Below are 23941 nucleotides of genomic sequence, written 5' to 3'. Positions count from 1 at the left end.
GAAAGACAGAAGAGGGAGCAATTACTTTTGATTTGAAGGACCTGAAATGATGAGGCTTCAAAAGATTGAGTGAAAACAGGAGTTGGCAAGCTTTTTTTTTATTATTATTCCTTATGCTGTACTTTTCATCCCCTGACTTATTTTTTTAATTTTTTTAGAAGATTTTATTTATTTATTTGACAGAGAAAGAGAGCTGCACGCACACAAGCAGGGGGAGCGGGAAGGAGAGGGAGAAGCAAGCCCCTCACTGAGGAGAGAACCCTTCCTGGGGCTTAATCCCAGGACCCTGGGATCCTGACCAGAGCCGAGTCAAAGGCACACACTTAACCAACTGAGCCATCCAGGTGCTAACCTCCCTCCCTCCCCCCGCCCCCATTTTATTCATTTTGTAACTGGAAGTTTATACTTCTTAATCCCCTTTACCTGTCTTGCCCATCCTTACACCACCTCCTCTCTGGCAATAACCAATTTGTTCTCTGTATTTAAGAGTTTGAGGGTTTTTGTTATTTTATTTATTTGTTTTGTTTTTTGCATTCCTCACATAAGTGAAATAATGTGGTACTTGTCTTTCTTTGCTTGACTTATTTCACATAGCATAATACCCTCTATGCCTATGGGTGTTGTTGCAAATGGCAAGATCTCATTTTTGTTTTATGGCTGAGTAATACTCGTGTGTGTGTGTGTGTATCTCACATCTTTATCCATTCATCTATAAATGGATCCTTGGACTGGGTGTTGTAAATAATGCTGCGGTAAACATAGGGGTGCATATGACTTTTTGAATTAGTTTTTTTTGTTTCCTTTGACTAAATACCCAGTAGTGGAATTACTGGATCATATGATGTTTCTATTTTTGGTTTTTTGAGAAACCTCCATACTGTTTTCCACAGTGGCTGTACTACTTTACGTTCCCACCAGTCGTGCACAAGCATTCCTTTTACTTTACATCTTCTCCAATACTTATTTCTTGTCTTTTTGATACTAGCCATTCTGACTGGTGTGAAATAATATCTCATTGTGGTTTGATTTGCATTCCCTTGATGATTAATGATGTTGAACATCTTTTCATGTGTCTGTTGGCCATCTGTAGATCTACTTTGGAAAAATGTTTATTCAGGTAATCTGCCTATTTTTAATTGGATTTTATTTGGTGTTGAGTTATATATGTTCTTTATATATTTTGGATATCAACCTCTTATCAGATACATCATTTGAAAATATCTTCTCGCATTCAGTAGGTTGCATTTTTGTTTTGTTGATGAGTTTCCTTGTGCTGTACAAAAGCTTTTTTGTAAAGGGCTGGGTAATAAATATCCTAGGCTTTGTGGATTATATGGTCTCTGTTGCAGCTCCTTAACTTTACTGTTACAGTGCAAAAGCAATATATAAATGAATGAGCATGGCTGTATTCCAATAAAAAATTATTTACAAAAATAGCCAGATGTGGCCTACAGACCATAGTTCACTTATTCCTAAGTTAAATGATCCAGTGGGAGAGTAGGGTGGAGGGAAGAGGCAGAGGGATCATGTAAGCAAAAGCATAGAAGCCTAAATAATGATATATTCTGAAAATATTCAGCACTCTTGTGTCAATTGGAATATAGGGTGGGAGTAGGGAGTAGGATGGGAAGTATAAATTATGGCCTCTATAAGGAAGAAACTAGTAGTCTTAAAGTCTTGAAGTTTGTTTGTTGTTTTTTTTTTTTTTTTAAACGGGTAATAAGCATTATCAGATAAATTGGCTTGTGTTCATTTTGAACATCTGCTGGTTTCAGGTTTGAGGGTTTTTTGTTTGTAATAGTTTTGATAAACTCAAATTGAAGCAGCCCTTTTAAGTCAAAACTGGGAAAATGAGCAATCTCTACTTCAATATATTAATTAAGATGTTGGATTGCTGAAGTACTAGGAAATGGCATCCTTCTCTTCTGCCTGGGCCTTGAACAACTTCAAAAATAAGGAGAGAGATGGAAGCCAAAAATACCACCTCTACTGCTGTTGAGGTCAGGTTAGAAGAGTATCGTGGTGGGAGTCACATGGCCTGGCATAGGCCAACTTATCCACCCAGGCCTAGGCATACTAGGGAAGCAGAGCAAAACAGGAGGTCTCTGCAGGTATGTTTTCCCAGTAGCTCATTCCCGGGGGGGAAAGAAGCAGAACTGAGCCCTGTCTACTCAGTTCTTCTTTACAAAACCACCAATCAGATCGGGCAGTTAGTTCACTTCCCTAGGGGTGAAGAGAGGCTCGTATTGTGCTTGCAAAGCATCCTGGCTCATAGAAACAAACAAGGGGCAAGGAAAAGGTGTTATTCCTCCGACAATCCAGGTTACTTTTTTTGCCAAGTTACACCTGGAGATAAGTGTACTGGAAACAGTTCAACTGTTATTATACTGAAAACAAGTCAAATTTACATATTCTGGATATTTTTTAAAATATTTAATTCTTGTGTTTGAAACCATATTTCTTAAACTTTCTCTTTTTTAAAGATTTTATTTATTTACTCATGAGAGACATAGAGAGAGAGAGAGGCAGAGACACAGGCAGGGGGAGAAGCAGGCTCCCTGCGGGGAACCCGACGCAGGACTTGATCCCGGGACCCCGGGGTCACCCCCCGAGCCAAAGGCAGGCGCCAAACCTCTGGGCCACCCGGGCGTCCCAAACTTTCTCTTTTTTAATGAACTAGTTTTTCTATAGACCTGTGTAAGATACTTAAAATTCATGTTTGGTGAGAAAAGAAGGACAACACTAACTTCTTCATCTAGTAACTTTTTAAATTTAGAAAGAATAGAGCACTATTTAAGTGGAAAAAGCAGATACTTTGATAAATTATGCTTTTAATCAGCTCTGATTATGGGTGCTTATGCAGTTTATTCACTGGTATCTCTTTCCTTAAAATGTTCTCAATTCTTCCTTATTCTCTCCGTCTTCCCCTTTCTGAACAGTTCAGTACTAAAACCATCAGGTGGGACCAAACAAGGGTACATATCTACACTGGATGTATATGTGGATGGTATATGTGAGGAGGGTTACCATGTGGGTTGATAGGTTTTCAAGAGGTGAGGAGTAATCTGCCTAGAAGGGCACACTGGTGCGAATTGTCAGTGCCCGAGCAGGCTGTCTGTGAAGGATAGTAGACCTAGTGAGGAAGGTTGGTTGTTCCTAGTAAGAGGTGTCCGGGCTTTAACAGGGTAAGAGGATAAAGAGGGCATCTACTTGGAGGTGGGATGGGAAAGAAAGACATCCGTGTAGGAAGGTAGCCTGGTGTATTGAGAGTCAGGCTGAGTGAGGAGGGAGTTGATGCGCAGAGGCATCCCAGTATAAGACGTCAGAGCCTGAGGGTGGGGAGAAGAAAGCATCCCAAAAGAGGGTCATCTCAGTATAGGTAGGATGTTAGCGCCTGAGCAGGTGGAGGAAGATATTCTTGTAGGAGGGGTGCCAGGCATGAGGAATAGGGACTTGAATAAAATGAGGAAGTTATATACATGGAGGAGGCATTGGGGGTATTGGGGCAAAGAAAGGTGAGGGAAGTGTCTATGTAGGGAGGGGGAGAGAGCCACAGTGGGAGATTGGTTACATAGAGGGAGACTGGTCAAAAAAATAAATATTAAAGATAATGGGAGCCAGGCCTCTCATGGTCTGAAAGGAGAGTTACATGAATGGAGTAGGAGAGGGATCCCTGGGTGGCGCAGCGGTTTGGCGCCTGCCTTTGGCCCAGGGCGCGATCCTGGAGACCCGGGATCGAATCCCACATCGGGCTCCCGGTGCATGGAGCCTGCTTCTCCCTCTGCCTATGTCTCTGCGCCTCTCTCTCTCTCTGTGTGTGTGTGACTATCATAAATAAATAAAAATATTAAAAAAAAAAAAGAATGGAGTAGGAGAAAACTAGAGTGCTCTTTGTAGTGTTGGACTGGAAATGAAATACGGGTGTGAACTCATGGCTTTCATTATATATAGATTAGAAATATTATACATAATATATCATTCTTAATTTACTGATTTTAATCGTTGTATCCTAAGAGAATGCTTTTGTAGGAATTACCTGCTAAAGAATTTAAGGGTGATGGGACATGATGTAGGTCATTTACTCTCAAATAGGGAAAATAAAAGTTTTTACTGTACTTAAAACATTGTCTATAAATTTAAAATTGTTACAGGAGCCCCTGGGTGGCTCAGTTGGTTAAACATCTGACTTTGGCTCAGATCATGATCTCAGGGTCCTGGGATCCAGCCCTGTGTCAGGTTCCCTGCTTATTCCTCTGTGCTTCCCCCTGCTCGTGCTGTTTCTCTCTCACATACAAATAAATAATCAAAATAAATAAATACATAAAATTATTACAAAGTAAAAGTATTTAAAAGCAGTGTTATGAACTGAAATACTACATTCTCTTGGATTAATCACCCTCAGCTCTTAAAAACCACGTAGTTAGTAATGTATAGATTGTCTTACAGGTTTTTCAGCACTAAGAATTGCCCTTTGAAATAATGGTAGCTAATATCAATTGAGTGCTTCCCATGTTTCATACACTATGTGTATTAATCACATTTAATTTTCACATGTGACATAGTACAATTTTTATCTTCATTTTACAGGGTAGAAAACCGAGACTGAGAGAGGCTGCCCAAGACTTTCCGTGGAGGAAATCCGCGGGTGGCATTCACATCCCGGTCTATATGACTCTCTTAGTCAAACCTGGTGAAGAAATTAATTAAGTCTGATCCCCCTTAATCAGATAGTTGTGTCTAAAGCTTTAGTAAAATAGTGCTGTTCTCTGTTGCATTTCAGAACCCTGTGTTTCAATGGTAGGGAAAATTATTCTGGATTTAAACGACTTCAGCCCTTTGTTCTTGGTGAGAAATTAAAGAGAATAGGGTCTTCTGTTATTTAAACACACATATCTGAGTTAAGGGTTCTGTTAAGGCGGATTAACCAGAAGTAATACATCTAGATTTCTTCCTTGGTCATCTGTTGGGAATGGCGGGTGGTAAGAACATGGAATTATGGGCAAAGATATTATTTCCCAGCACAGATTGTCAGTGTTTTTAGTCTGGATATAAAATTTCTGTCTACCCCAATTCCAAGAATGATGGCCATTTCCTTTCCGTCTCTTTTGAACTTTTCCAAAGAATGGTAAATGATCAAATGGAAGAGCTAATGACAATATATCATTTTAATTCCCCTTTGTTTCTTCCCTATACCCATTTAGAGTATAGGAAAGTAGTACCCTGGCAAATTTTTTTTTAAACACACTAACATTATGGCATCAGTCTAATCATTACCTATTTTTTTCTCCTTTGCTTTATTATTTGACCTTTTAATATTTCCATTCTGGCATTGGTACAACTTATAAATGGGATAGAATATCCCTATGAGTATGTATTAGCTTACTTATGTAACTTATCTTACTAAGTCATCTTATTTATCTTCACTCTTCTCATCAGTCTGACCCCACAGATCCTTTTATCTTCTGTCACAGAATGAGTTTTTGCTGACCCTTTCATTCTTTAGACCCATTCAAAAATTGCCCCTTTATTTTATATAAAATATAATAGGATTTTCAATATTGAAGGAAGCATGGTCATCTGCTATGTTCTTTTGTGCATCTCATAATTTTTTTTTAAGTAAGTGTTTATGGGGTCAGGCATTGTGTTAGGGGACTCATGCATTAGATTGTTTTCATGAAGCACAGTCTTGAAGGTTACACGAGGTTTTACTATGGTAAGTGCTGTAATTGAAGCATATACAATATTAACATTGTGATACAAAGCAAGAGAGTGATCAGGTTTCCTTATATGGGTCCAAGAATGGCCACAGGATGATTGTGGGACATGAGAAAAGAGAAAGAGAAGATGAACCATGAAGAAACTTGTAAGTGGAATATAATAGTAATTATTGTTATTTTTAATTATTTACTTTGGGTTAGGCATTGAATGTTTACACTCAAGCTCATTTGATTTTCACGAGTTATATAAGTAGGAAATATTTTTATCATCCCCATTAAATAACTGACAGGTAGTGGAAAACCATTGATGGGTTTTAAGCATGGAAGTGACATAGTTTCCTTTGTGGTTTTATAAGATTACCAGTAGAGTAATACAGGAACAGGACAGGCAAATCAACCAGGAGGATGTCAAGATAGACCAACCAAGAAATTATAAGGATCTGAAATAAGAGTAGTAGTAGTCAATGGAAGAGAAGGAAAAACTCAAAAATATAATGCATTGCAATCAACAGATTTTACATATTGATGAGCTATGAGCATACAGAAAAAGGAAAAATAGAAAAAATCATTTTTGGGCTTCTTTTAGGAGGCCTACTTGGATTGCGAAACAGTTATACAAGAGAGGATATAGAACAGCATATTTTTTCATATTTCACAGTTCAAAGGCTCCTGCATCTGCTGCAGGGATGGTGTGGTGCCCCCCTGCATTCTTGTTTTCTTAACATTTGAAGGTCCAGGGGTGGCTTTAGACCTTGACTATTGTGTGTGTAGTATTTTGCTTTTTTTCCCTCCCAAATTTGATTCCTTATTATCTGTCAGGAAAATTTAGCCTAGATAGACTAACTTTATTTTGTAATTGTATGTTGTTTGTGAATAATTTTATAATCAACAAGAAGTAATTTGGAAAGACTGTCTCAAATCAGTTTTCCCTAATTGTGTCAAAGTTGCTAGAGTGTAATGTGGTTCACTGTAGGTTTTAGACCGCATAGCTGTGATATATAATGATTCTGTCTTTTTTTAAAAGATTTTATTGATTTATTCATGACAGAGAGAGGGAACCATGGGGACAGAGACACAGGCAGAGGGAGAAGCAGGCACCAAGCAAAGAGCCTGAGGCGGGATGCGATCCCCGGACTCCGGGATCACTCCCTGAGGCAAAGGCAGACACTCAGCCACTGAGCCACCCAGGTGTCCCTAAGGATTCCATCTTTAAACAAAATCCCAAACACTTCCTTTACCTTCATCTTCTCTGTGTCCTCCCAGTTACTGATCTATCTTAATATTTGATTTACTTGATCTTTCTTCACTTACTTGTGTATCTTTCAGATAACCTAAATGTAGCATATCTAAAACTGAACTTTTAAAAACTATCTATCTATCTATCTATCTATCTATTTATTTATTTATTTATTTGATGGAGGAAGAACAAACAGCAGGGGCAGCAGGAGAGGGAGAGGGAGAAGCAGACTCCCTGCTCAGGGAGGGCTCGATCCCAGGACCCTGAGATCATGACCTCAGCTGAAGGCAGACGTTTAACTGACTGAGCCACCCAGGCACCCCTGAACTTTTTTTTTTTAAGATTTATTCTAGAGAGAGAGAATGAGAGCCAGCATGCACCAGCAGGGGGGAAGGGGCAGAGGAATAGAGACTCTCAAGCAGACTCCCAGCCTAGCTTAGAATCCAATGCAGGGCTTGATCCCTCAACCCTGAGATTATGATTTGAGCTGAAATCAAGAGTCAGATGCTCAACCAGTTGAGCCACCTGGGTGCACTTAAAACTGAATTCTTGATCTCCCTCTGTTTTGTTTTTGTTTTTGTTTTCCCAAAAATTATTATAGCATCCCTGAGGCTTGCAATGTGGCAGAAACCATAAAGTACAAAAATTGGTTTGAGGCCAGAATGTGAATAGTTATATTGGTTTTTAAAATATTGTCCTAAGAAATTAGCCCTTATCTTGATATTTAATTGAAATTTAACTGACATTATTGTTAACTTGCTTTTAAGTTTGGAGGGTTACAGGAATTTCACTTTCCACATTCCATTCAATGAATTCACTGTTAAAATTCTTTGTTTTAGACTAACCCTATGCAAACCATGATTACTCTTTCTTTGGGGGAAATCAAAAGGAGCCTTCCTAAGAGAATATTTGAAAACTTGGGCATAATTTATAAAAATCATTATGGGAAGTTTTAACTATGTACAAAAGTAGAAGAAAGCATAATGAATTTCCATATTTCTGTGACCCAGCTTTAGCGGTATTACAAATTCTGGCCTGATTTTTAATATTAAAGAAAAATTTCTTTAAAGATTTATTTATCTACCTGAGAGAGAGAACAAGCAGGAGGGACAGAAGGAGAAGGCGAGAGAATCCCAAGCCGACTCCACGCTGAGTGCGGAGCCTCCCACTACCATGAGATCATAACCCAAGCTGAAATCAAGTCAGATGCTTAACCAACCATGCCACCCCAGGCACCCCTAATATTAAAATTTTTATTCAGAACAAGACATTTTATATATTGGTTGTCTGAATGGCTATAACCCATTTCTTCCAATGTGAAAAACCCAGCTCACACATTTTGTTGCAAGTAATTGTGGATTTATGTAAGAGTTGTGGAAAATAGGACATTTATGACCTCTTACTGCTTGTTTTTGGTTGTATATGCTTTGGTTATGAGCCCCCCCCAAAACATGGGTTTAGACCCCAGAAGTTTACTCTTGCTCTATTTTTCCTTTCTCACATACTCTGTCTTCTTTCTCCTTCTCTTCCATCTTTGTCCTCTGTTTTTTGAATACCTCTAAAACCAGTAAGAAACCATTGCTGCTTATGTCTTAGATCTGTCTGACATTTTCTATACATCAAGCAAACCAAAGAGAGTACTGCTTATTAATAGGTTCATTACATATGCTGAAGAGCAGTTCGTTTTTAATCTTATAGAGACACTGAATTAACAGTGGTATAGCTAATGTGTCAAAATCCCTCAGAGCACTCATCTTACTTGATTGTTGTTGTAATAATAACAACATTAAAGTTTTTCACATTAGTGTTATGTCAGCCCTCATGCTAATTTGTTACTTATGTCTTGGGTGTTTATTAAAAGAACCATAGCAAATTATAGCTCAAAAAATATGAACTTTATGAGATATAGATGGATAGGGATATGTATATACACACAGATATATATAGATATAGATACCTAGGTATATATAGATATTCATCTATGTGTATAATTTGTCTTTAGTGATAATGGTGATAATTCCAGGAGACTTAAAAAAATAAGTATTTTTAGTTTAATTTTAAGGAACAATTGAACAGGAGATCCTGTTGTCATATGTGTGCTTAAAGTTACAATTATATAAAAATTATACAATTATACAATTATAAAAAATATTAAACTAAGATTTTTGTAGTAAATTGTAAATTTAGGGTACCTTTTATTCAAGGTGTCAACTGTATGTGGTACAGATTGTTGCATATTGATTTCTTTTTTTAAAAAAATTTTTTAAGATTTTATTTATTTATTCATGAGAGACACAGAGAGAGGCAGAGACACAGGCAGAGAAGCAGGCTCCATGCAGGGAGCCCGACTTGGGGCTCAATCTCAGAACTCCAGGATCACACCCTGGGCTGAAGGCATCGCTAAACTGCTGAGCCACCCAGGCTGCCCCGCATATTGGTTTTCAAATCAGTGATTTTTTTTTTCATTGTTCCTTTCTCTATAGTGGACCTCTCTGCAATATTTGTTGACAGTCTCTTCTTGATGTCTTTTTTTCTTTTAAAGGTTTATATCTTTCTATGCATAATTTTCCTAAACTCAAGTTATATGATTTTCTGTGTAAAAAGCTTAACCGGTTTCCTACCAACCTTAGGGTAAAGTCTAAATTCATAACATGGCTTGGAAAGCCCAGCGTAATCTGCTGCCTCTACACTACCTTACCCTTTTTGTCATTCTACCTTGGGCACTATCATCAATCAGCTGCATCAGTAGCTCAGTAATAGTAGTATAGAAATAATACCAGCTAATATTTATTGAAACCCAATTAATACTGGTGCCAGGTATGTGCTTTATGTATATTCTATCCCTTAACCCTGAGAATAACTTTGAGTATAGATTATTATAGTTAGCATTTTACAGAGGAATCACATTGAACAATTTTGGGGTTCCTAGACACTGTACCTCTGGGCTTTTGCATATTTGTTTTCTTCTTTGGATTACCAATAGCTGCTATTCAGTGCTTCTTTTTATAAACTTTTTTAAAAAGTATAACTACATAGAAAAAAGCATATAAACTATAAATTTCAGTGAACAAAATGAATGTATTCATACAACTACCACCAGATCAAGAAATAGAACCTCTTCCCAAAAAGTCCCCTCGCATCCTCTCCCAATCACTAATCTCACCCTCCTCTCCAAATAGTAGATAGTATTCTGACACAACTTAATACCATGGATTATTTTTGCCTGTTTTGGGAAACTCTGTTTCAATGGAATTATATAGCATTATTCTTTTGTGTCTAGCTTCTGAAACTCAACTTTGTATCTGTAAGATTCATTCATGCAGTTGCCTTCAGATATAGTTTATTCATTTTCACTGCTTTATAATATTCTGGTACATAAATATGTATGACATCTCTTCTCATTTTGAAGGATAATTGTGTTGTTTCCAGTCTACATTATTGCAAACAATAGTTAACATTCTTATACATTCATTATACATTTTTAAAATAATTCATTTGAGAGAGAGGGAGAGTAAGTGTATGCACACACGTGCACGCAATAGAACACAAGTGGGGGTGGGTGGCGGAGAGGGAGAAGCAGACCCTGCTGAGCAGGGAGCCAGAAGCAACGTGGGGGCTTGATTCTGCAACCCCGGGATCACGACCTTGCTGAAGGGGGAGATGCTTAACCGACTGAGCCAACCCAGGTGTACCACATTATACATTTTTAATTTTGGTTCAACTCCTAGGTTATTTATTACCTCGTCTTAGCTGACTTCACTTTTCCCAAGAAGCCTTCTTAGACTCTCCAGGTTTGGATTCGGTGCCCTTTTCTCTGCACTGATACCATGCTCACCTTCCTCTAGCATAAACATTTATGTTTATATATTCCATCACATTCAAAGTATGTGTGTGTGTGTTGCATGCAAAGAAAAAACATGTTTTCTCTTTCCCTGTCTTCTTAGCACTCACTGAGTACTTAAGTAATTGTTGAGTAAATGAGTTTTTTCAGTACACTTGCTCTTCCATTGCTAAGAAAATAAACATAAATAAACATAAATCTTTTTTTTTAATAATAAACATAAATCTAATGGAAATTGAACAATATAATTAATACTGTCTACCTTTGTTTTATTCTCTTTAGATATACAGTTCCTTTAAAAAGTTATGTAAAAATTTGTAACTCATCAGGCATCTGTCTTGTCCCTTTTGTACTTTTGTTCTGCCATACAGCTATTTATGTAAAATATTTTTGGAAAATGCTTTTATATATATATTATATATGCTTGTGGCATATCTAATAACCCCATTTGTGGCAAGTAATATTTGTCCTTTGAGCGTGGTCTTGAATTTTGGAAATAGCCGAAAGACATTTGGAGCAAGACAAGAATTTTATGAATGATAAACTATATTAAAAGTAAGCTGAGATTTCAAGAAATAATAGACTTTCCTTTCCTGCTGCCTTCCCTTTCTGGGCTTAAAAACCTATTTATTTTTACAGCATTAAGTCACTAAATTCGAATAGAGTCAAGCCACTGAGATAAGCCAGAGTTAATAGTATATTTTGCTTTTGAGTCTCTTGGCCCTTAAAAACTGGTTTCCTTTGTAAGTTACTTATGTTATACCTGAGTATCATTTCTTTCATTTGTAAGAGTATTTGCTTTTCATCTTGAATTTATCTTCTCTGATATTAAAATTATCATCTTCACTTTAACCATCATGTTCTTACACTCATTTCTCCCCTCCTCTAATTAAATAATAATGATAATATTATCCACTATTTTATTTCTCCCACTTTCCACTATTTTATTCCACTATTTTATTTCTCCCACTTTCTCTTAGAGTTCAGCTCTCTAGTCTTGCTCATCTCACACATTTTATGTAATATTTATAGATCGTGTCTGCTGCTTTGCCTTCTTCCCCAGTAAACTGTGACCTTAAGGCAAGTGTTTATTAGGCGTTTAACAAAAATGTTTTTTGAAAAATTGAAGACTTTGTCACCTGTTTTAATCTTCTCTAAAGTGCTGTCATTTGCTACAAATGCTTGTTTTTATATTAATCACCTTACTATTTTTTTAAATTTTTATTTATTTATGAAAGTCACACACACAGAGAGAGAGAGAGAGAGAGGCAGAGACACAGGCAGAGGGAGAAGCAGGCTCCATGCACCGGGGGCCCGATGTGGGATTCAATCCCGGGTCTCCAGGATCACGCCCTGGGCCAAAGGCAGGTGCCAAACCGCTGTACCACCCAGGGATCCCCACCTTACTATTTTAAATCTCTTCTACCTCTTTACTGAAAAAATGTTAAGTATAGATGGTCCCTCTCTCCCTCTAGCCAAATCCTAGAGTCCATGAAATTTAAAACTACAATTTTTTTTTTTAAATGGGCCTTGAACTCACAACCCTGAGATCAAGACCTGAGCTGAGATCAAAAGCTGGACACTTAACCAACTGAGCCACTCAGGTTCCCCTCAACTACATTTTATTAGATGAATCACTATGACAGATCCTGGGGATAATACAACAAAGGCGGTAAAGTTGTCCCTATTGTCAAGGGACTAATAAATATTCTAGCTCCCTTCCTCAACAACAACGACGAGAAGAAAAAGAAATGTCTCAAATTAGGCTATGAACATACTTGGAGAATGTGGTGCTGACGAAAATAAATTCTGACAAATAAGATTGGAAAAGACTGTGTGGCACCATTTAGAAAGTCCTTGGATACAGCTCTATGTTCTACACATAAACTGCTGCTTAATATGGTTACTCAGCTAGTTGTAAAGCTGAAAGGAAATGTTTTAGGTTAGTTTGGAAGACAGGATACTTGATAGATGAACAAAGATGATAGGGGGAAAGGATTTCAGATATACAACATGCAAAAAGCTCAGATGTGTAAACATAAGGAGTTGTTTCTTATGAGTGACATGTAATTTAATTATGATGAACTTATATAAAATGAGGTGGGACAGTAGAGAGTAGATCAGAGAGGCCCTATATGCTCTTTTAGGACATCTGTAATTCATCCTTTAAGGAGTTAGGGACCAATTAGTTTTAAGTAGAATTAATAAAGTCTTATGCTCTTTTAAATAATGAAAGTTGATTAGAATAACGATTCTGATACCTATTATAAGAGCATTAGTAATCAGAGAGATACTCCAGTAAAGTTCACATTTTCTGTATTGCTGAGAATAATGCTCAATAGAGGTGAATCTTTAACAAAGCTTCACTGTTTGGAATTATAAAATTTTTTTCAGTTATGAACTGTATCAGGCCTCCAGAATATTTATAGAGTATAATATTATGTATATCCAAGTGCCTTCCATCTTAAAGGAATAAAATGTGACAGATGAAATTGAAATTCCCATCTATTGTTTGCCTGTGTTCCATTCCATTTCCTTCATCCTGGATGTATATATTTTTCTCTTCTTTAAAGATAATCTACTTTCTACAAATGATTTCAAAGTAAGAGTCAGATGTATTTTATGTACTAAGGTGTCTTTTGTAAAAGTTGCACGTTGAATTTTTCTGTGCTGGATTATTTTAAATACTCCCCAACCTTCTTATCTAAATTAATATAAATTTCTTCCTAGAGCATATTATTACCCCATATTTTGTCTTTTCATTTGCGTATAAATCTAGTTGTTTCACTTATTAGTCTTGTTTACAGTCAGACACCATCACTGCTATAGATCATGAATATTCTAGTATTATACCTCTATAAAAATAATTTACAAACCGTAAAAGATAAAAAGAAAAAATATGGACACAGAGTGATCAGAATGTATTTCCTGAGTTTGTCCATATATACTCTGGTAGGAATAAAGTCTAGTTCAGATACCTGTGTGCATGTCTGGTTTGTGAATAGTGTTTACCTTTTGTTTATTGCTTTACGTTTCACTAAAAATTCTATACAAATGGACTCTGGAATATATGAGTTATTAAGTGTTTGATTATAATAAGTAAATCAACATATGAAATGTTGATAACATTCCAGTCTTACAGAAGAAAGATTCATGATTTAGGTAAGTTAGGTCGTTTGTCCAAGACCATATAGCTGATAAGATGGGAAATATGGGGCTCCAACCTGGATTTTAACTCCATATCCATTATCATCCTATACTTATGAGAGAGCAAAACAGACTCTGATATAAAAGTCAGGGAATGCTAATAGTTTTAATGAGAGGATGAAATCAGTTTTTACAGCAATAACTAACAAGCATTTAAATTCAGCGAAATAATTTTTATTGCAGTATCAAATCAACTGTGTTTAAGTCTTGTACAGTATAACCATTTATTTTGTATATATGTTTATTCCTCTGTAGTTCTTCATGACTACTTTGATTTACACTTGCTTGCATGAATGTAAATCAGAAGGAAGTGGATAGTTAAGATACTCTTTGAGTTTTTCTCTTTTAGTGTGTATTCAGACATATTTACCAAATTTGCCTAATCCTGAGTTTTGAAACAACCTTGGCACTATTGACATTTTGGACTGGAAAATTCCTTGTGTGGAGTTTTGTCCTATGCATTGTAGGATATTTGGCAGCATCCTTGATATTAGTAGATGGCAGTAGTTCCAATCATATGCTCATGTTTGGGAATTAGGGAGACTTCAAGACCTTGTAATAGAGACATGTTTATTAATAGAGGCATCACAACTCTTAAGTTATATGCTTACAGAAAGACCAGAATCATAAGACAGCTTAAGAAAGAGGCAATGGTTACATTGAAACTTGTATCTTAGGTTCTAAGAAGTAGAAAAAGCACTAAATATGGGTCTTTCTTCTTAGAACAAGGTAGGATATAAGTAAATAAATGGCTGTGTATTTCAGAAAGAGACTTAATGTAAAGATAATTATTAAGAACAGGTAGTTTTTAACTTCTAATTGGGCTGTGTTCTAAAAGTTCTTTTGAGGATTAATGTCTTTGGTCTCAGAGTTAAATTTTTTCCTCAAACATTTGTTCAACAATATTTGAGTGCCCTGTGTGGGCTAGACACTAGGGCTAGCATAACAAGCAAGATGACATGATACTTTACTTCTTGGAGCTTATAAAATTTTCATGGTATTTGTCAAATAAATTTTTTTAAGATTTTATTTATTCATGAGAGACACACACACACAGAGAGAGAGAGAGAGAGGCAGAGACACAGGCAGAGGGAGAAGCAGGCTCCTTGCAGGGAGCCCAACGTGGGACTCAATCCCAGGTCTCCAGAATCAGGCCCTGGGCCAAAGGTGGCGCTCAACCACTGAGCCACCCGGGTGTCCCTATCAAATAAAAATATTAAATATTTATTTATGTGAATTTTTCTTCCTCTTACTTCCCTTCTCCCAGTTTGAGTTGAGGGGAGAATACTTGTCTCTTCTTACTGATGTACCCCAGCTTCTAGAACGCCTGGTAGGTGTGTAAATATTTGCCAAATGAATAATTGATTACTTGGGAAGAAACGTTTTAAAAATTACACACGATTAATTAGAATTGTGATAAGTGCTCCAAAGAGAATAATACAGGTATTATATAATATGAAACATGAAACAATGGGTCTAGTGTAGTCTAAAGCTAGATTAGATTAGACAAAGCTTTAAATTGAGGCAGTGTTTTTCCCAGCTTTACTGAGGTATAATTGGCAAATAAAATTGTATATTTTAAACCATACAATGTGATGATTTGACATATGTACCCTTTGTGCAGTAATTACCATAATAGAGTTAACACACCATTACCTCACATAGTTATCTTTTTCGTGTATATATGATGTAAAAGCTTAAAACCTGCTCTTAGCGAATTTCAAGTACACAACACAGTATACTGTGCTCTTAATTAGATCCCCAGAGCTTATTCATCTTATAACTGAAGGCTTGTTCTCCTTGACCAGCATCTCTCCATCTCCCCACCCCCAGCCCCAGCCTGCTGTTTCTAGGAGTTTGACTTTTCTTTTTCTTTTCTTTTCTTTTCTTTTCTTTTCTTTTCTTTTCTTTTCTTCTTTCTTTTTTTTTTTTTTTTTTTAAGATTCCACATAAAAGTGAGATCAGATCATACAGATTTGTCTTTCTCTGTCTGGCTAATTTCATTTAGCAGGAGGTCTTCTAGCTTCATCCATATTGTTATAAATGGCAAGGTTTCTTTCTCATCGCTGAATGATAATTCTGTTTTCTGTATATACCATATCTTCTTTATCCATTCATTCGTTGTTGGACATTTAAGTTGTTTCTATGTCTTAGCTATTATAAATAATACTGCAGTGAAGTAGGGAGGGGCAGATACCTCTTCAAGACGGTGATTTTGTTACCTTCAGATGTATACTCATAAGTGAAATTGCTGGGTATATGGTCATTCCATTTTTAATGTTTTGAGGAATCTCTATACTGTTTCTTTTTTTTTTTCTATAGTGTTTTCTATAGTGGCTGCACCACTTTACATTTCCAGCAATAGTGCACAAGCGTTTCCTTTTCTCCACATCCTCACCAGCACTTGTTCTCTCTTATCTTTTTTTTTTTCTTATCTTTTTGATTACAGCAATCCTAACAGGTGTAAGATGATAGCTCATTGCAGTTTTGATATGTATGCATCTCCCCGGTTTGTGATGGTCAGTACCTTTTCATGTACGTATTGGCCATTTGTATGTCTTTGGAAAAATGTCTGTTCAGTTCCCCTGCCTCTTTTTAATTAGATTGGTTTTTGCTGCTCAATTGTGTGAATTTTTTATATATTTTAGATATTAACTCCTTATCATACGAAACTGGACCACTTGATTTGTAAATACCTTTTTGTAGGTTGCTTTTTTATTTTGTTGGTTATTTCCTTTCCTGTGCAGAAGCTTTTTAGTTTGATACAGTTCCAAATGGCTACTTTTACTTTTGTGGCCAGTGCTTTTGGTATCATATAAAAGAAAAACAATCATTGCCAAGACTAATGTCAAGGAATATTTTCTGTATGTTTTCTTCTAGGAGCTTTATGGTTTTAGTGATTCTTAATACCAAGATTTTAAGAATTAGTAGGAGGTACCGAGACATGTTTTAGGAGTAAGACTGGGGGTTGGAGTGTATTGTAAGTTGAAGGAACAGCTTTGTGTGCATGTCTGAGGTGGGATATAATGTGGCATTTTTAGAGCTTGAGAGTTGGCAGGGATGGGGGGAGGTCAGGGGGGTAGCGTGGTACCAGATGGTATATTGATTTTTTGTCTGTTGTGTACTGAAATACCGAACATTTGTAGTAAAAAAAACAATAATAACATTACTGTATTAGCAATTACATAGGGAAAAGCTTTTAAGTGGTAATTAAATTTTTAAAAATTCTGATACTTGAGAAAAGTTTGTTTTAATTGATTAGAAAATGGGACTCCTATCTTACATCTATGTACTCATGACCTCTAAATCTATGTTTCTACCTCTGGATGTTTTTGTTTGATTTATGCTCACATATCCAAGTAAACATATCCAAATGTGAATTCTTTCCATATCTACCAATTATGTAAAACAAAAACAAAACAGAACCGTTTCGTGGCTTTTCTGTTCCAGTGAATGTTTTATTCACTCAATTTCTCAAGCTAGAAACCTTTACTCCTCTTAATTTCCACCTTAGGATAATGAAGCTGTGTCACCATTTAATTATTATTTCTACTTAATTGTATTATATCACTCAAAACTTTCCTCTTTCTCTTAGGTAAACTGCTGCCTAAACTTAGGTTCTTGTTTCTTCTTCGCTGTATTTCTGCAAGTTTTCTAGCCATCTGTCTTTGTTCTTTTCCCATTTAGTCTATATGCCCCTTGCCGCTTGAGTGATCTTTTCTGAATGTAAAGCTAATCCTGCCTCTTGACTATCTACAGGCCTAGCATGGCTCATTATGACTATCAAGATAAAAATTAACTAGGCAAAATGAACTAGGCCTTTCAGAATCTGCGTTGTGCTCATCTCACCAGCCTTTTATATTTGCCCTTTCATCACATTCTTTATTTTTTGCCATACTTTTTCAATTCTAGGCATTTATTTTTTAATTTAAATCAATTAAAACTAAATAAAAGTAATAAAATCTGTTCCTGAATTGGACAGCAGAGATATAGAACATCTCTATCATCAAATAACAACTCTGTTGGATTATGCTATTCTTGAGTATATTAGGTTCTCCTTTCCCTATGTCTTTATGTATACTACTGTCCTTTTCTGTATGTGTAATGTGCCCTTCCTTGTTTTGCCTAATTCCCTTCTCCCATTGAGACTCAGTTTGGGGGGCCCCTGGGTGGCTCAGTCGGTTAAGCATCTGCCTTCGGCTCAGGTTATGATCCTGGAGTCCTGGGATCAAGCCCCACATTGGGCTCCCTGCTCAGTAGGGAGTCTGCTCCTCCCTCTGCCCCTCCCTCTGCTCATGCGTGTGCTCACTCTCTCGCGCGCGCGCTCTCTCTCAAATAAAAATCTTTTAAAAATGCTCAGTTTGAGTGTCATCCATTTCTGGAAGATCTTACCCAACACCATCTTTTTCTGTCTCCTCCAACCCTGAAGTCCGAATTCTTGCCTTTTGCTTTAATGTCTATTATATTTAAATCCAGGAGTCAGTGTTTAGTAGCGAGATTTTAGAAGATAAATAAGATTGAAATTTTGTGTAAACTATAGTTTTACTCAGTATAGTTTTATGTTGAGTGTAGTGCATGGATTTACCACCATGAAGTAAAGATACACTTAAATGGATTTAGCATCTGAGTACTGACTAAAGAAGCTTTTCATTAAAATAATCATGGTTTATGTTATAGAGGTCAAAGTTACTAGACTTGCTACATTTAATAAGACTTTAAAACATAGAATTGAATCTAGCAACTCAAGAATCTGTCTGAAGGTAACTTTACAGATAGAAAGCATTGTAATCAGGTGTGTTTTCATTACAAAAATACAGTATTAGATTTGTAATCTTAGGGATCCCTGGGTGGCGCAGCGGTTTGGCGCCTGCCTTTGGCCCAGGGCGCGATCCTGGAGACCCGGGATCGAATCCCACATCGGGCTCCCAGTGCATGGAGCCTGCTTCTCCCTCTGCCTGTGTCTCTGCCTCTCTCTCTCTCTCTGTGACTATCATAAATAAAAATTAAAAAAAAAAAAAAAAAAAGAAATTTAAAAAAAAAAAAAAAAAAAAAAAAAAAAGATTTGTAATCTTAGGTCAACTTTAATAAGCATTATGATAAGCAGAATGGGGAATGAAGAAAGCATCAGCATGGTACCTACCCTCAAGTTTATAATATGGTTACTTATTATCAGCAAGTTTTACTTCTCTCTTGTAGTTACCCACTACTTCCCGTATCCCACCATCACTTGGTATATTTCACTTCAGTAATTTTAGGTTGTTGGTGGTTTTTTAAAGTAGTTTTTCTCTGTATACTCTGTATCTTGCTTTTGCTTTCAAATCATCATTCTACTCCGTACAGAAGGCTCTTTATTTTTGAGGATCATGGGATTTTTGGTATGCTGCGAACATGCGGGAAGCTAAGTTACCTTTCCACATCATAATGACTTTGACATCTTATTTTCAGTCTTCCATCTTTACTTGAAACATCATTTGTGGTTGGCTTTATTGTTCTTAAGGATAACCCGTTAAACCATCTAGCCTCACAATTCTTTTAATTCTCAGTAATGACCTTCAGCTTTCTCTGCTTTAAATTTCTCATATTTATATGAGAAATATATTTCTCATATTATATTTAGAGAATATAATATTTCTCATATTTCTCATATTATAACATCTCATGTTATATTTAGAAAATTTAACAAGGTTGATTAAAATATAATTTACAGAGAACATTTTATGAATTCTAACGCACAAGGAGTTGGATAACCAACTCTTCAACAGTCAAGATAATAAAGCAGTTCTGTCATCCCCAGAAGTTGTTTTCTTTTTAACTTCAAGATTTGTTTACAAAAAAAAAAAAAAAAAAAAAAAGATTTATTTGTTTACTTGAGAGAGAGAATGCATGAACAGGAGGGACAGTGGAAGAGGGAGAGAAAATCTCAAGTGGACTCTGCCCTGGGCTGAGCGCAGAGCTGGACGTAGGGCTCCATCCCCCCAACCTGAGATCATGACCTGAGCCAAAGGCACAACTGACTATGCCACCCATGCACCCCTTCCTCAGGTTTTCTTTTGTGCTCCTTGGCAGTCATCTCCTTAACCTATACTCTGGCACTGGCAACCATTGATCTGCTTTTTGACCTTACAGTTTTGCTTTTTTTCAGAGTGTTATATAAATGGAATCATACAGTATGTACTTTTGAGTCTGGCTTCCTTCACCTAACAGTATACGTTTCAGATCTAGCCATATTGTCGCATGTATCAATAGTTTGTTCTTTTTCCTGAGTAGTATTCTTTTGTAGCATGGTTTATCCATTTAACACCTGAAGAACATTGGGTTGTTTCCAGTGTTGGGTAATTGTGAATGAAACCCTGTGAACACTTTGCTTACAAGTTTGTGTGAATGTAGTTTTCATTTTTCTTGAGTAAATGTCTAGGGGATTGTTGATCATGTGGCAGTGTATTTTTAGCTTTCTAGAAATTGTCAAACTGTTTTCTAAAGTTATTGTATTATTTTCATTCCTGTCAGCAATTAATGGGAAATCTAGTTGCACATCCTTACCAGCAGTTTCTTTTCAGCCATTCTAATAGGTGTGTGGTGATCTTTTATTGGCATTTTGGTTTGCATATCAGTGATAAATGATGTTAGACACCTTTTCATGTGCCTATTTGTAATCCATATGTCTTTTTGGTGATTGTATTTAAATCTTTTATCCATTTTCTTTAAATTTGAATGTTTTCTTATTGTGTTTTGAGAGTATTTAGTCTAGATACAGGTCTGTTATCAGTTATATGATTTGCAAAAATTTTATATATGCTATTAACCAGCATCACTACTATTTTTACTTTAGTTGATTATCTTTTGGAGTTACCGAAAATGGGCAATTGTCTTTTATATTTACCTTTATCTTAACAATTTTTGAGGAATCTTCTTCCTTTTTTTGTATAGATCCAAGGGTTTGTATTTCTTCTGCCAGAAATAATTCTTCTGGCTGAATAATTTCCTTTAATATTTCTTGTATTGTGGGTCTCCTGATAATTTTCTCAGGGTTGTTCTTTGGTGGGGGGGAGTCTGAAATGTCTTTATTTCACCTTTATTTTTGAAAGATATTTTTACTGAGTATAGAATTCTGGGTTGATAGTTTCTTTTAGTACTTAAAAATGTCACTCCATTGTCTCCTGGCTTGCACAATTTTAGATGTGAAATGTGCTTTTAATTCTTACCTTTGTTCTTGTGTATGTAATTAAGGTATTACCAATCTTGTTGAACGTTAACTGGAGCCTTAGCCAAAGCAATAGAATTAGGGGTGAAGAAAAGCACAATGATTTGAAAGAGGAAATACATTTGTGGCTTTCTACAGGTATTTATATAGAAAACTGTAAGAGAGTCAATAGATTATTAAAATGGGTAGTAAAAGTTTAGCAAGTTTACTGGATATAAGTTGGCCATATCCATTGGGTACACCAAAAGAATATTTCAAGTTAAAATTTTTGGTGTCCATAAAGGTAAGCAAGCATAACCTCAACAAATTGTATGTTACACTTTTTTAAGAAAATAATTAAATGTTATCAGGAATATTTTTTAAAACTCTGGTAATGCCTAACACATTGTGGTATTTGCTTATTAGTAGACAAACAGATTAATGGAGAGCCTAAAAACAGATCCACAAAGAAAAGCTGATAAACTGGACTTAATCAAAGTTACCAATGTTTGTACTTCAAAAGACATCATTAAGAGAGTGAAAAGAGCCCATAGAGGGGAGAAAATATTTGCAGATAACGTACCTGATAAGTGACCTATATCCATAAGAACTTTTACAACTCAATAATGAAAAGACAAATAACCCAGTTGCAGTTTAAGCAAAGGATTTGACTAGATATTTTTTACTGAAGCACTGCAGATTATTAGTAAGCACATAAAAAGATGTCCAACATTATTAGTTACTAGGTAAATGAAATACCAGTTCATACTTAGCAGCGTGGCTGTAATAAAAAAGACAAGTGTTGTTAAGAATGTAGAGAAATCACGGTAGGAATATAAAATGGCCCAGCTACTTTGGAAGAGTTTGGTAATTTCTTTTTTTTTTTTTTTTTTCATTTTGGTAATTTCTTAAAATGTTAAAACAACATTATCATTTGACCTAGCAATTCCAATTCTATTTCTCTGTACCAACCCAATAGAAATGAAAATATATGTCTACACTTTGGATACAAATGTTCATAGCAGCATTACTGACAGTGGCCTAAAAGTGGAAACAACCCAAAGTTCTATAAACTGATAAATGGTTATACAATTGTATTGAAGTAGTAATATATGCTACAATATGGATGGGTCTGAAAGACATTATGCTCAGTAAAAGAAGCCAGACACAAATATGTGAAATATCCAGAAAAGGCAAATCTATAGACACAAAAGGAGACTCTTAAACGGGCACAATATTTCTTTTGGAAGTGATAGAATGTGCTAAAATTAGATTGCTGTGATGATTATATAACTCTATATGAAAATCACCGGATTGTGTATTTACAATGAATAAATTTTATGGTGGTAAATTATATTTCAATATAGCTATTAATTTAAAAAATATAGACATGTTTTGGAACTTCAGGAGCATAAGGGTAGCCTTACTAATCATTAGAGATGGTATTTTTAAATTTTTATTTGTTTTTAAATTTAATTTAAAAATTTTCTTTAGAGAGCCTGAGTGAAGAGAGGGCAGAGGGAGAGAGACAGAGAGAGGGAGAGGGAGAATCTTAAGCAGACTCTAGGCTGAGCGTGGAGCTTGATGGTGGGGTCTGATCCCAGGACCCTTAAGGTCATGACCTGAGTCTGACAACCAATTGAGCCACTCCGGTACCCTCATTTTGAGATAGTTTAATAGTTGGGATACAGTTGGGGTTCTATATTAGATGATGCTAAAAAAATGAATTCTGGTGGATTTAAGAACTACATATATAAAGCAAAACTTAAGAATTTTATACATACACATATGCATGTAAGATAGTTGTCTTTGTCAAAAATTTTTTTACCCAAGAGAAAATGTACAAGCCGTAAACAAAATACAACAAAAAAATGTCTGTGCTGTATTAAAACAAAACAAACTTCTGTGTGAAAGAACAAAATGAAAAGCCATTGTTGGGGGATGAATGCAGTTCATGAAATTGACAATTAGCATCCAGGATGCATAAAACTATGACTGAATTTTAAAAAGCCAACAATCAATTGAAAAGTGGCAAAAGGGCAATTGGAACATAGAATATTTCAAAATATGTCAAATCTCAGTAATAACTAAATAACTGCAAATTAAAATGATAAATGATTTTATTTTAATGTATTTGACAAATATAAAGCCTGATAATACCAAGTTTTGGTTATTTGGGGGAAAACAGGAACTCTTAAACATTGCTGATAGACTTTATAAAATAATGTAACTGTATAATACAATAAATATCTGGCGAAGTTGAAAATGTACATACTGTAGGGCCACATAATTCCACTTACAGATTTCTATCGAGAAGAAACTAAATAACACTTGGACAGGATGACACATTTATCAAGATTTTTAATGCAGCATTGTACATAATAACAAAAAGTGAAAAGTCACATAGCTCTCAGAGAAATGGATAAACTGCATGTATTTATATAAATGAACTCTATATTATAGTCAAACTAATTGCACAAGGAATTTTGGTCTTTTGGTAAGGTTGATCTCAGTTATGTAGATAAATCCTTATGCTGAAAGCAATGAAAAAAAATGTGAGATTTTTTTAAAAAGATTAAAGAGAGCTGGAAAGACAGTTGGGAATACCCAGGCTAACATTAGAGGTAAGTAGAAGATTTGAGGCAAAAGCTGCTTTAGCTTGAAGTCCTTTGTTAATATTGTTTATTTTATTTTCCTGACTAACTAGGCAAAAGGATCAAAATTATGGCCTCAGGGTTTGTTCAAGATACACATTCTTA

The 23941-nt window shown here is 35.8% G+C and overlaps 1 protein-coding gene across 8 annotated transcripts in view; it reads left to right on the top strand.

Annotated features, from left to right (window-relative positions):
* The window catches only part of LCORL (ligand dependent nuclear receptor corepressor like), a 154184-nt gene that overhangs the window by 10095 nt on the left and 120148 nt on the right, over positions 1-23941 (top strand). The gene's annotated exons all lie outside the window — the stretch shown is intronic.

The sequence above is a fragment of the Nyctereutes procyonoides genome, unplaced genomic scaffold, assembly GCF_905146905.1.
Source record: "Nyctereutes procyonoides isolate TBG_1078 unplaced genomic scaffold, NYPRO_anot_genome, whole genome shotgun sequence".
Lineage (NCBI taxonomy): Eukaryota > Metazoa > Chordata > Mammalia > Carnivora > Canidae > Nyctereutes > Nyctereutes procyonoides.
This window is presented reverse-complemented; position numbering and strand designations above follow the sequence as displayed.